The sequence below is a fragment of the Balaenoptera physalus genome (assembly GCF_965194825.1).
Source record: "Balaenoptera physalus genome assembly, chromosome: 3".
In the NCBI taxonomy this organism is placed as follows: Eukaryota; Metazoa; Chordata; class Mammalia; order Artiodactyla; family Balaenopteridae; genus Balaenoptera; species Balaenoptera physalus.
In genome coordinates this window covers 18492189-18504594 of record NC_138890.1, presented here as the reverse complement: position 1 = coordinate 18504594, position 12406 = coordinate 18492189, and the positions used below count along the sequence as shown (strand labels likewise).

The window sequence follows — 12406 nt, the reverse complement described above, 5'->3', positions numbered from 1 at the left end:
TATTTTGGCTGCGCCAGGTCTTAGTTGCAGCACGCAGAATCTTCACTGCGGCATGCGGGATCTTTTAGTTGCGGCATGCATGTGGAATCTAGTTCCCTGACCAGGGATCAAACCCGGGCTCCCTGCATTGGGAGCACAGAGTCTTAACCACTGGACCACCATGGAAGTCCCAATATACCCTTTAAAAAATGTTAAGTCTTACCTCAGATTGTCTAATTTAACCCTCAGAAGAACCCCGGGAAGTTCTATCATCCCCATGTGACACACAACAAAACTAAGGCTAAGAGAAGTTACATAAGCTGTCCAAGGTCACAGTTAGACATAGAATAGTGTTATGAGCAGGAACTCAGAAGTCACAATCCCTGATCGGCTACTTAATAACTTCAGGGTCTCAGTTTCTTCATCTCTAAAATGAGAATAACAACACTATGTACTTCTTAGGATTGCTATATAAACAAAATGCATGTTAAGTGTTTATGTCAGTACTTGGCTTACAGTAAATGCAACATTAGCAGTGATATCTACTATTACTAGGTATTGCCCAGTGACACCATTTAAGTTTTGATGGTTCTAAAACCCTGAGTTTTAAGGCAATAAGAAATTTGAAGTCTTACATTGAAAAGGAACCACTTAAAAGGAATTTGATTCCAGTCACAGATAACCATTTTAATACTACTACTTTCTGTCCCTCTGATATTACTACATGTGCATCTAGTCAAAATATAGAAGCACTTAAAGGGGGAAAAAAAGTACATAAAATTCAAAGTGGTCTTTATTGTAAATGATCATCCACTTAAAAACAGATATATACTACTGCCTAGTTTACAGTTTTGAATTTTGCTTTTCACTGACAGGAACATTAAAATCTATTTTTCCATAGCACTTTCTTTTCTCCTATAAACTAAGTAGGTTTAAGATGTGGATACGCAAAACATTGCTGAAGATTCTAAATTATTTAAAAAACAAAATTCTCCAAATAATTTTCACAGCTCACAGTTAAGCTTAATTTAAAGGCACATCTGTTTTAGTTAACAAAGCATTCAACCTACACTTTACTGACAAAGTTCTACGGTAAGCTATATAGGTTATAACTATGTTCACGCACTTTTATTATTTCCTAGGAGTTGTTATGAGCTGCCAATTCTATTTGCACAGTTCATTATGCCATTCAAAGTAATTTCATGTTCACCATCTTATTTGTCCCTCCTGGTAAGGTATCCAGGGCTCTCTTCATTCCCATTTTAAAGAGGTGAAAACCGACGTAGTTCATTAAGCTAGTTACCATGCTGGGCCTGCAATTCAAGTCTCTTGAGCCTGCATTTATGCTTACCAACTGTCACTTCATCCCCTTAAGCTATCTCTCAGGGCAAAGTGAACTCTGTAACTGAAAGGATGCAAGAGCATGATTGCCAAAACTGCAGCAACAACTTCCGTCAAAACGTTTACCCCTCGAGGTCCTTGAAAGATAATGTGCTAGTTGAAACTGCTGAGTTAAGATAGTAAGGTAGAAAGGGATGCTAACACCCATTATCAGATAGGTCAGAAAATTTGTTTGTTGTGCGACACATTTACTCCAATACAAAGTTCATTCTGGCCATCTCACAATCAGTTCCCCCGCTTATTTGCTTGTGTACCCTGGGTGGTGCACAGAACTCCCCACACCATCTTTTACCTCTGCTCTAACTATAGCAAATGTACAATTCAGCAGTGATTTTATTCATGGCCCTTGAACAGCACTGTCAAAAGGCTGAGATACAGAATGATTTTAAGATCAATACAGTTCCTCCCTTAAAAAAAACTAAACCAAAAAAAATAAAATCCTCCCCCCAACCCACCAACTCTACTTATTAATAAATTAAGCAAAATGTTCCATTTCCTAAATTAGACGTAAAGAGCCTAACTGTGGCTCACCTTTGTCCTCCCAACCTTTTAATATTCAGCTCAGTTTAACTTCCTTCAGCCAGCATTCACTTGTGTCATGCCCAGCAGTTAATCCACTATATCAGTTTCTTCCTCCTATCTCCATAAATGTGACCTTAGGTCCCAGGACTTAACCAACTCAAAAAGTAGGATGCTGGTGTAGTGGACCAACATGATTCAGACGATAACAATTTATTTCAATCGTTTATCAAGCAGTTAAAAGTCCTTTTTTATACACAATTTAATTCTAACAACTCCACCAGGTATTATATCCATTATTTGGAGAGAACTGGGGCACAAAGGGGAAGTAAATTGTCCAAGTTCACATAGCAACAAATGGCTGATGAAGGACTTGAATCAGGGCTTAGCCTTAACAACTACACCAAATCTGCCTCAACAGTAATTCCAACGTGATCATAAAATTAATCGCATGACCTTGAGCCAATCATTCAGAGCTCTGGGCCTCAGTTTCCTCCACTGTAAAACAACCTGCCCACAGAGAGCTTTTGGGAGCTTTCCTACTTTAAAAATCCTGTGAATTTACTAGCTTACTTACACCCCATCCCCGAATAGATGTAAATGTTAGGACTGAAATTTTTCAACCACTGCGTGTTCTAGCACATTCTCCATACTCGTCAGGCTACCAGAGTCCAGTCTTCACTTTGTGGTTTTAATTTTCAAATACTGAAGCTGTAATGCTAATCCTAAACATTCTCTCTCGGCCCACTATCACCCTTCCCCACTACTAGGGATACCGACTAGGCCCGGTCGTATTCCAGACCTTTACCCGGTTACACCAGAACACCTCGCAGCTTCACAAGCAGCCAACAACAGGTTTAAGAAAGCCCTAGAAGCAAAGCCAGAAGGAGCAGTTAGCTTTCCCAGAGGTCAAGAGAGGCTCTAGGGCACCTGCCACGCCTCCCGACCCCGCCGGCGCGGCTTGGGCCTGGCTCCCCAACTCAGGCGGCCCAGGTTCGGGCCTCGCCCCTCAAGGCCCGAGCGTCCGCCTGGGCCTGAGCTCTCGAAACCCAGCCGGACCCCTCGGCCCCGGCCACGCCCGGCTCCTCGGGCCCTCGGCCGCGGCGCCGCGTACCCAGGCCCCCAGGGGTCCTCACAGGCCCGAGAACATGAGCAGGCCTCCCGTCTCACCTCGAGCCTCAGGGGGACCGCCGGCGGCACCCGCGCCTCCTCCCGCCCGCACACCTGGCCCCACGCTGCAGTAAAGACAGCGGCTGAGGCAGCACCACCGTCACGTGCTGCAAAACCAAGAGGCCTTGACTGCCGCGACCGCCGCGCGAGCGAGCCTCACTGCACGAAGCCCGGCCCTGCGTCCGCCCCTCGCTCCTGAGTAGCTGCGGCCAGCGCTAAATCCCGCCCCCCCGCGCAAGCTCCGGGATTCGGTTGGTCGGTGAGACCATCGCTCTCTGCACTTTCCCATACGCCCCCTAGGGCTATTCTTCGTGGAGTGTGGGGATTGGCTGGGAGTGAGGCAGGAAGTGGCCGTTGGTTGGGCGGGAGGGAAGGGGTCGGGCTGCGGCAGAATGGAGTACCGCCCGGGGCGCGCGCCCTGAGGCGGGGCCGGCCGGGCCGGCGTTCCCGCGCCCTGTTGCCCTCGTTCCTTACTGGGCCCGCTGCCCTGCGTTGCATCCTGGTCGCTGTGGTTCCGACCCCTCCTGGGCCTGGACCCGGGTTTCGGGGTCTGGTATCCCGTTTCCTTTTCTGGAGGGGCAAATGATAGCTGGCAAGAAGGGGTGGGAAGTCCGGTGAGATATCGGGAAGGGCCTGGTCCCCAATGCAGCGAGTGCGCGGCGCTGACGGAACCCGTCACGGCTCCGTAAGTCTGGCCTGAGGTCGACTGCACCACGCTGTGTAACCAGGCGCCACCGTTCCTGCAGAGTCACTGCTCTGGGCCCAGCAGCCTGAGGCCACCCTGTTACCCAACATCAAATACAGTCCAGAACACTACCCTCCAAGGTTATTTCAACTTTCAATTTGTCATGTTTCCTTAAGTAACATTAGACATAGAGGGCACAAAAATACACTGACAACAGGATTGAAAGAAAAGGATGGTGCAATGGAAAAATTTCAAACACACCACAATTTTTGTAACTCACTTTTAGCACATCTTCAGTTTTCAGTATACTGAGAACCTCAGAAAATGGAAGTGGTTTATGGTTTTTCTAGACCTTTATAGGTCCTGGTCTCTGTCTTCCATTTGTTTGGATACCCAAAGGCTGAATGCTAGGCTGGTAAAAACTAGAATCAGTAGGTGTATCAACTACCCCAGGAGCCAGCTTTATTCCCTTCTGCCATCTGGAAGGGAAAATGAAAAGTCGAGAGTTTGGTGTTTGCATGAGTTTCGTATTCTCCAACTCTCATCCCCCAAATTTGTGTTAAGAGCATTTGCTTCCTTTTTACGTGGGGAAGTGGATATTCGAGGCAAAATGATGTTCTGGATGTCACAGGTTCCAAACAATGAGCTTAAAATGTAGTTACAGGAACTGTATGTGAGCAAAAGAGCTACTGCAGCAAAGGTAACTGCTAAAAGATGGTGGTACTAAAGAGAATTTAATGGGATTTTGAGTTGGGAAGAACTGCTTTCATCTAGAATGGACTGGGAAATAGGTAAGACTTGAGCTGGGCCTGGTAGGATATGCAGGATTTCTATAGGTGGAGACTTGGAGAAAGGTTTCTTTGGATGAGGGAATGGCATACGCAAAGGCAGGAAAATGGGTATTGTGTTTGGGGACACCATGTACAAGAGTATTTTGTCTGGAGAAAGGTGTTCAAGAAAGTAACAGGAGATTGGTCAGCTCCAGAGTTGGGTTCGGACCTAGCCAAGGAGTCTGTAGGGGGATAGTTTAAATTCTAGGTTTGGGTTATGATTTAGATATTTAGAGAAGGTTTTTTTTTTTTTTTTTTTTTTTTTTTGGCCGCACCACGTGGTATGCAGGATCCTAGTTCCCCAATCAGGGATCAAACCCGGCCTGGCAGTGAAAAAGCCGAGTCCTAACCACTGGACCACCAGGGAATTCCCTAGGGAAGCATTATTTTAATATTATTCCAGGGCGCAGTGGATAAGAATCCGCCTGCCAATGCAGGGGACACAGGTTTGATCCCTGGTCCGGGAAGATCCCATATGCCGAGGAGCAACTAAGCCTGCGCACCACACCTACTGAAGCCCGCGTGCCTACAGCCCGTGCTCTGCAACAAGAGAAGCCACGCGTGGAGAAGCCTGCACGCCGCCACTATGAGGCTGGTTAGGAAGCCACTTCTTGAAGTTGATTAAAAGGCAGAATTAGGGAATGACAGGGTGTATAGAAACAAAAGCATTAAATGTTGATGCTGAAGAATGCTCCACTGGATTCAGGAGGCTAGGGAAAGAGAAGAACCAAAGGCAACGATGAGAGTATGAGCCTGAGTGACTGGTGGTAAAGTATACAGCCCCTAAAAAAAAAGGGAATTCAGGTTTAGCTGATCCTGGGAATCCTGGGTCTGGGCCCAAGACAGAGCAGGACTGTAGACTTGTCCTGCCAAGAATCTTGCTAGGGGTTTTTCTGCTAAAGCATAATGTTCTTAAGAAGAAGTTGAGGACAAATCCCTGCAGAATGAGTTTTTGTTTTTTTATAGTCTGAAATCAGTCACTGTTTATTAACTGAGCAGATTACAAAAATAATCATGGTAGGCACACCTCAGTTCATCCATCTAATAAGCCTGTTAGATCTGCTGATCTGGGCCCTCCTGGAGAAGATAATTTGAAGGGCCACAGGAAGCTGTATTTTCCAACAGTATGGATCTCATGAATAAGATCCTCCATGTAGATGATGCCATATTTACCAAGGGATGGAGCAAAGTGTTATCTGTCAGGGCAATTCTCTTCTTGTTGATTTTGCCATAACAATAATTGTAGATGCATTCATTTTCTGACTTCAGGTTCAGGTACTCCCATGAAATATGTGATTCCACAATCCTCAAGTGTTAACTGAAGCCTTGCTGAGCTTAACAAAGGTGCCGTTGATGATCCAGCGAAAACGAAGAAGCTGTAACACCTTTCAGATCTCTGGGCTCACACCATTGATACCTGTGATCCTGATGAGGAATGCCCATTTGGGTCCAGCAGGTACACCAAACCTGCCGCTTTTCTTGTCAGCCTTGCCATCTGAATCTCAGTTCTATCTGCCTATATTCCTTGTGACAGTGATTAGCTTTTTCATAGATAAGCTTCTTCCTTGCCTTTTGAAGCATCTTTTGGGCAAACTTCTTTCTCAGGTACTCGATCTCAGGCTCTGTAAAATCCCTCCACTTGTTTCTTAAGGCTTTTCCTTCTCTTCTACACCCACCATGGTTCCAGCTGGAAAAAGGCATAAGATCTTTTCTTGATAATGCAAAAGGTACTTTGAGGTATTGGAGTATTTCTTTAAAAGAAATAATCATTTTATAATTCTTAGATGTCGAATGTGTGGGAGATTGGGTTGAATGTATTTTGACCTTATAATCTGCAAGATGATTTTCAAAATAAATTATTTATATTCATTTAAAAATGCACATATGGGGGCTTCCCTGGTGGCACAGTGGTTGAGAGTCTGCCTGCCAATGCAGGGGACATGGGTTCGAGCCCTGGTCTGGGAAGATCCCACATGCCGCGGAGCAAATGGGCCTGTGAGCCACAACTACTGAGCCTGCGCGTCTGGAGCCTGTGCTCCGCAACAAGAGAGGCCGCGACAGTGAGAGGCCCGCGCACCGCGATGAAGAGTGGCCCCCGCTTGCCACAACTAGAGAAAGCCCTCGCACAGAAACGAAGACCCAACACACCCCAAAATTAAATAAATAAATAAATTTATTTTTTTAAAAAATGCACATATGGGGACTTCCCTGGTGGTCCAGTGAGTAAGACTCTGCGCTCCCAATGCAGGGGCCTGGGTTCGATCCCTGGCCAGGGAACTAGATCCCGCATGCATGCATGCCACAACTAAGAGTTTGTGTGCTGCAACTAAGAGTTCAAATGCTGCAACTAAGAAGCCCGCATGCCACAACTAAAGATCCTGCATGCTGCAACTAAGACCCAGAGCAACCAAAATGAATAAATTTTTTTAAAAACTTAAAAAAAAGTAAAAATAAAATAAAAATGCACATATGCTTTGGGCCAGCAATTCTACTCCTGGGAATATATCTGTATCTATATCTAGGTTTGATAGAATATTCACATGATGTACTTGTGTTTAAAAATATACACAATGATGTGCATTGCAGCATTGTTTGTAGTATCCAAATCCTAAAAACAACCTAACCACCATCATAGAGAACTGGTTAAATAAAATATAGCTCATCCATATAATGGTTCTGCATTGGAAAGCATTCAGTGAACATCTATGTGTATAGATATGATTGCCAAGATTTAGTGTTATGTGAAAAAACACTGAGAAAAGTATGTTTCCTTTCACGTTGCAGAGGGAGCTATATTCTCATGGATATAAGCTTGGACAAACAAGCTTTCTGGAAAGATGCATGAGAAACTGCTAAGAGTGGTTGATGCCCAAGAGGTGGCTAAGACTTTGGAAATGGAAAGGAGATATTTTTATAATGTGTATGTTATTTTTTCAATAAGTAATCAAATTTCTGCTTTTGTGCTTAGATTTTCAAAAAAGATAGAATATATATTAAAAACCCACCATAGGGCTTCCCTGGTGGCGCAGTGGTTAAGACTCCGCCTGCCAATGCAGGGGACACGGGTTCGAGCCCTGGTCTAGGAAGATCCCACATGCCACAGAGCAACTAAGCCCGTGCACCACAACTACTGAGCCTGTGCTCTAGAGCCTGCGAGCCACAACTACTGAGCCCGTGAGCCTAGAACCCATTCTCCGCAACAAGAGAGGCCGCCGCAGTGAGAAGCCTGAGCACCGCAACGAAGAGTAGCCCCCACTCACTGCGACTAGAGAAAGCCCGTGCGCAGCAATGAAGACCCGACACAGCCAAAAATAAATAAATAAAATAAATTTAAAAAAAAATAGTAATCTTTTGATGTTCCGACTACCTGGTTTTTGTTGCAAAACCCCCTGTATATCTTGACTCCTACCTTACCTCTTTGGAGCAGTCCCTCCGAGCTATCTGAGAGGCTATCCCCTGGGCTTAAGTCCTCAGCAAGTCCACCAAATAAAACATAATTCTCAACTTTTAGGTTGTGCAATTTTTATTTTTCAGTCAACAGACTGCTCTTCAGCCACTGTCACTGGACCTCCTTGTACCTCCTCCTGGGTTCAGATCTCCTGTTTCCTCAACTCCTAGACCCCACATTCTAAAAATTCAACTTTATCATACAGTTCACTGATTTTGGTAATGTACAGCACATACCATGTAACCACTACATAATGAAGATATAGAACATTTCCATTACCCCATAAGTTTCCTCTGAAGTTCTTTCTTTTCCCCCTACACCAAATATGTGTTCTCTTCTGACACCACTTCTGTCAGTTCAATTCAATTTTGACACTAACTACCCGGTTAGTCTCAGACACCACAGGTTTAGAGGCTAAGACTGCCCCCACATCAGATGCCCAGCTGCAAATGACGTGCACAGGTTACCCACATGTCTGCTTGACCAGCTACAAATTTGGGAGTTCCCAAGACCCCCCACTTCAGGTTCAGTAATTCAAGAGAATAACTCACAGAACTCAGGAAAGTGCTTTACTTGCTATCACAGGTTTACTAAAAAAGCTACAACTCAGGAACAAATGGAAAAATGCATAGGGCAAGGTATGGGTGTGTATGTGTGTGAATGTGCAGAGCTTCTATACCCTCTCTGGGCATGCAACCTCCCAGCACCTGCATGTGTTGACCAAGCTGCAAGCTCTCTGAACACCATTATTTAGGGAGTTTTATGGAGGTTCCATTAGTAGGCATGATTGATAAATCGCTGACCATTGGTGATTGTACTCAATCTCCAGTCCCTCTTCCCTTCCTAAAGGTCAGAAGTGGAGCTGAAAATCCTACTCCTCTAAATCACTTGGTTTGGTTTCTCTAGCACCCTTATCCTGAATTGATCAAGGGGCCCAGCAATAATCACCTGATTAGCATAAACTCAGGTGTTGTTGGAAGGGGACATCATCATAATGATATGAATGATGATAGGATATTCATAATGATATGAATAACAAAAGGCACTCATCACTCAGGAAATGCCAAGTGTTTTAGAAGCTCTGTGCCAGGAACCCAGAATAAAGACCAAATGTATTTTTTATTATACTACAGTTTCCTCATATCCATTCCCATTCCGTCCCCACCACCAGCAACAGGCAAAAAATTGATCTGCTTTCTGTTACTATAGAAAAGACTGGTCATTTCTAGAGCTTAATATAAATGTAATTATATAGTATATAGTGTTTTGTATCTGGCTTATTTAACTCATATTGTTTTGAGATCCTCATCTGTGTTGTAAAATGTATCAGTAATTTGTTGCTTTTAATTGCTGAGTAGTAGTCTATTGTACAAGTATGCCACAGTTTGTTTATCCATTAACCAGGTAATAAGACAACTGGGCTGTTTCCAATTTTTGGCTATATGATATAAAACTGCTATGGACATGGTGTACCACTCTTTGTATAGACACATATTTTATTTTTCCCTTAAAACCCAACATTTTCACTTTTTCTTGGTTTACTACCTCAATTAATAGTTACATCTATCCCAAGAAAGACGGTGTAGTAATTTTTTTTGAAATCTTGCACATCTAAAAGTGTCTTTATTCTACCCTCACATAGTTTTTTTAACTTTATTGAAATATAATTTACATACTATAAAGTTTTCCCACTGTAAGTGAATGATTCGTTGATTTTTAGTAAATTTATAGAATTGTGCAACCATTACCACAATCCAGTTTTAGAATAACTCCACCACCGGACTTCCCTGGTGGCACAGTGGTTAAGAATCCACCTGCCAATGCAGGGGACATGGGTTGGAGCCCTGGTCCGGGAAGATCCCACATGCCGCGGAGCAACTAAGCCCATGGGCCACAACTACTGAGCCTGTGCTCTAGAGCCCGTGAGCCACAACTACTGAGCCCGTGTGCCACAACTACTGAAGCCCACGCGCCTAGAACCCGTGCTCCGCAACAAGAGAAGCCACTACAATGAGAAGCCCTTGCATGGCAACGAAAAGTAGCCCCCGCTTGCCGTAACTAGAGAAAGCCTGCGCGCAGCAATGAATACCCTATGCAGCCAAATTAATTAATTAATTTTTTTTTTTAAAAAAAGAATAACTCCACCACCAAAAAGTTCCTTTGTGCCTATTTGTAGTCAACGCCCAACCAACCCAAGGCAACCATTAGAACTGCTTTCTCCCGCTCTTGATCTCCCTTTTCTAGCCATTTCACATAAATGGAATCATTATCTGACTTCTTTCACTGAGCATAATGTTTTTGCACTTCATTCATGTTGTAGCATGTATCAAGAATTGATTCTTTTTCCATTATTGAATAATATTACATTGCATAGATATACATTTTGTTTATCCATGGCCACGCCGTGCAGCTTCCAGGGACTGAACCCAGGCCAGGGCAGTGAAAGAGCCGAATCCTTACTACTGGACCATCAGGGAACTCCCTGTATACAAGTCTTCATATGGACATGTTTCCATTTGAGTAGTACATAGGAATAGAATTGCTGACTTGTATGCTAAGTTTATGTTTAACTGTTTGACACTACTAAATTGTTTTACAAATTGGCTGCTGATTTTACATTTCCCATGTAGGAGGATTTCAGTTTCTCCACATCTTCGCCAGTAGCCATTTTAGTAGATATAGAGTAGTATCTCACTGTGGTTTGCTTCAGATTCAGTGAGCCCCCTCTGGCAGTGAAGCTGTTGGTTTGTGCAGCCTCCCCATTTCTGGGACAGCTAGCTTGCTGACCAAGCTGGGGGAATGTTAGCAGCCTCAGACGAGAATGCCACAGACTCTCACTGTTCTAACCAGAGTTCAGAAGTTTTTCATGGATAAATGCTTCTCAATTTTTCATTTACTTTTGGTCAATTTCCAGAGACCTAAATCTTTAAAAAAATCTTTTTTTCCAGTTTCATAATTGTTTTCTGGGGAGAAAATTTGCTGACTACTTTTGGTTGAAGATTTTTTTCTCTGTATGTTTTCTCTATTTCCCGTCCGCTGTTTTCTGTTTGCTTGCCTTGGTCTCTATGTTTTACATTGCAAGGGTTTTTTTGTTTTGTTTTGTTTTTGTTGTTTTTGTTTTTTGCCTTGTCTGTACATTGGAATTACCTGGAAAGCTTTTAAAATCCTAGTGCCCAAGCTGTACCCCCAGAACATTACATCAGAATCTCTGGGGGAGGGCCCAGCCATCTGAGAATCAAAATAATTAAATGAACTATAAACCACTGAAAAAGAGAACTGTAAACAAATTTAAAAAAGGAAAAGAAAAATAGAATTAATAAGTCTATACCTGTAAAGAAAAAACTTACACTCCTCCTGTGTTTCTTTTTTTTAATAAATTTATTTATTTTTTATTTATTTATTTTTGGCTGCATTGGGTCTTTGTTGCTGCACGTGGGCTTTTCTTTAGTTGCAGTGAGTGGGGGCTACTCTTGGTTGCGGTGCGCAGGCTTCTCATTGCAGTGGCTTCTCTTGTTGCAGAGCACAGGCTCTAGGCACGTGGGCTTCAGTAGTTGTGGCTCGCAGGCTCTAGAGCGCAGGCTCAGTAGCTGTGGTGCACGGGCTTAGTTGCTCTGCAGCATGTGGGCTCTTCCCGGACCAGGGCTCGAACCTGTGTGCCCTGTATTGACAGGCGGATTCTTAACCACTGCACCACCAGGGAAGTCCCCCTCCTGTGTTCCTTCTTTACTGTCACACTACTACCACATTCACATCACTTCCTACACCAGATGTGTGGGAGTTTTCCCCATGCCAAGCAATTCTGTGACACCAGCTGGGTGTCCTACAACTTGATTCTGACACTAGCTACCTGGAGATAGCTAGTGTCAGATCCCACAGGTTAAGGGCTTAGTTCTGTAAGACTGACCCCACTTCAGATGCTAATCGCAAGAACTGGATCCTCAGCTTACCCGCAATTTCTGTCCGACTTGGCTATAAATCAGAGGTTTCCATGACTTCCTCCCCCTTGGCTTCGATTATTTGCTAGAATAGCTCACAGAATTCAGAGAAACACTTACATGTATCAGTTTACTAAAGGATATGATAAAGGATACTGATGAGCATCGAGATGAAGAGATACACAAGGCGAGGTCCGGGAGGGTCCCAAGCACAAACTTCTGTCCCCGTGGAGCTGGATGTGTCACTCTCCCAGTACATGGCTGTGTTCACCGATCTGGAAACTTTCTGAACCCAGTACTTAGGGGATTTTTATGGAAGCAGGATCAATCATTAACTCCATTTCCAACCCCTCTCGCCTTTGGAGAATGGGGGAGGGGAGGAGGGGCTGAAAGTCCCAAGTGTCCAATCATGGCTCTGTCTTTCTGGTGAACAGCTCCT

General features: G+C 44.0%; 1 protein-coding gene, 1 long non-coding RNA gene and 1 pseudogene across 5 annotated transcripts in view; 1 reads left to right on the top strand and 2 right to left on the bottom strand.

The window, feature by feature from the left end:
- The window catches only part of CANX (calnexin), a 32359-nt gene extending 29114 nt beyond the window's left edge, over positions 1 to 3245 (bottom strand). For 2 of the 3 annotated variants that reach the window (XR_014261494.1, XM_082453493.1), the window contains exon 1: positions 3070 to 3245. The gene's annotated coding sequence lies outside the window, so the exon portion shown is untranslated. The remainder of the gene's footprint in view (positions 1 to 3069) is intronic. The other variant, XM_082453494.1, reaches the window with a different exon arrangement.
- Positions 3246 to 3475: 230 nt separating this feature from the next.
- LOC309657753 lies at positions 3476 to 8094 on the top strand. The gene is made up of 3 exons (XR_014261880.1): positions 3476 to 3894; positions 5854 to 6040; positions 7553 to 8094. It is a non-coding gene; the product is annotated as an uncharacterized lncRNA (long non-coding RNA).
- Positions 3905 to 11996, bottom strand: LOC309657751 (large ribosomal subunit protein uL30 pseudogene; annotated as a pseudogene). The gene is made up of 2 exons (XR_014268301.1): positions 11980 to 11996; positions 3905 to 6271 (listed from the first exon to the last, which is right to left on the bottom strand). The product of XR_014268301.1 is annotated as a large ribosomal subunit protein uL30 pseudogene (transcript).
- Positions 11997 to 12406: the final 410 nt, after the last annotated feature.